Raw genomic sequence first — 1342 nt, 5'->3', positions numbered from 1 at the left:
CAACAGTGTGCCTCTTTCTCTGCTATTCCATTGACCGTTGAACTGGTGATAGTTTTGGAATCCATGGTGCACATGGCCCAGGAACTCACCCAGTAGGACAGAGTGTGAAACTTGACCCCTTGTCCCTATATAAAAGAGAAAGACAGACCCCTAGGGGAAAGAGAGACCTCTGGCTGATGCTGAAGGTACTGATGGGTGTAGCCATGATCCAACCCCACGACTGACAGCAGTTGCTGTCTGTCCCAGTATGGAAATACTCTAGTTTGAAGCTGAAACAGAAGAGTCAAGCCAATGGGTAGAATGGTAGACAGTGTGACTACTTGTGATGCATGAAAAAAACTCCTATGTGCATACACAGATGGTTGGGCTGTCTGAAAGGAGCTGACTCTGGCTGCCAGCTTGGGCATGCTGGAATAACAGGGCACTGTCCCCTGAGGGGTGCCAACCTATGGTGAGATGTATGGGAGTGTGGCCAAAAAGCTGATCATGTTAAAAAAAAAAGCTGACCTTAAAGGCTACCCTGGTTCAGGTCCTAAGACCCTCCTCTCACCAAGAAATGACTTAGAAGGTGGCTTGACCAAGCATATAATTGCTGACTACTAGGAATAGCTTTTGATCAGAAAAATTGATTGCTGATGCTGCTAGTAATAGTGTCTGACCAGGAAAATCGCTGCATATAGGATGCTGCTAGGATAGAATCTGACCAAGGATGAGGCCCATAAACTTAGCCCTGAAGGTTGAAGCCTTTGATAAATATATGGCACAGGCCTTGACTGTTATGCAGTAGGCATTGATGTTGTTTATTAAAGAAAATGAGCATATAAAAAAGTGCTTTTGCAAAATCATAGGTTCTTGATTTATTTGTTAACTGCAGGTTCTTGGGTCCTCTTAAATATAGAATGTTACATTTCTGTACCTCTGATCTTTGCTAAGGTTCAATGTGGAGAACCACTTAGACTGTTTCAAAGCTCAGAGGCGTCCAAAGGTACCTGAGGATGTGACCCCATTTATCTAGGGCAGGTGCACAGTGGGCACAGTTTTATAACCATGACAGCAGAAGTAGACAGACATGCACTGGTTATGGCACTATGTAAGAATGTGCATATTCTTACAGCCCGTGCAAGAATCATACAATAAAGACGCCAGTGGCTCTTGCTCTTGTGCTCTTACTCTTTTGTGCTCTACTCTGCCCCATGCTCCCTGCTCCCTGCTATTGTTGCTGATGTCTTTCACACAGGCATTCTTTAACCTTGGGACCTCACCCTCAAAAACCTCCCTCAGGCCCCCTGAGCATGCCAACGTAGCTGGTTTTCTTTCAATATTAAATTCACACCTTGAAATT

This window comes from Octodon degus, unplaced genomic scaffold (genome assembly GCF_000260255.1).
Source record: "Octodon degus isolate 3935 unplaced genomic scaffold, OctDeg1.0 scaffold00016, whole genome shotgun sequence".
Lineage (NCBI taxonomy): Eukaryota > Metazoa > Chordata > Mammalia > Rodentia > Octodontidae > Octodon > Octodon degus.
This window is presented reverse-complemented; position numbering follows the sequence as displayed.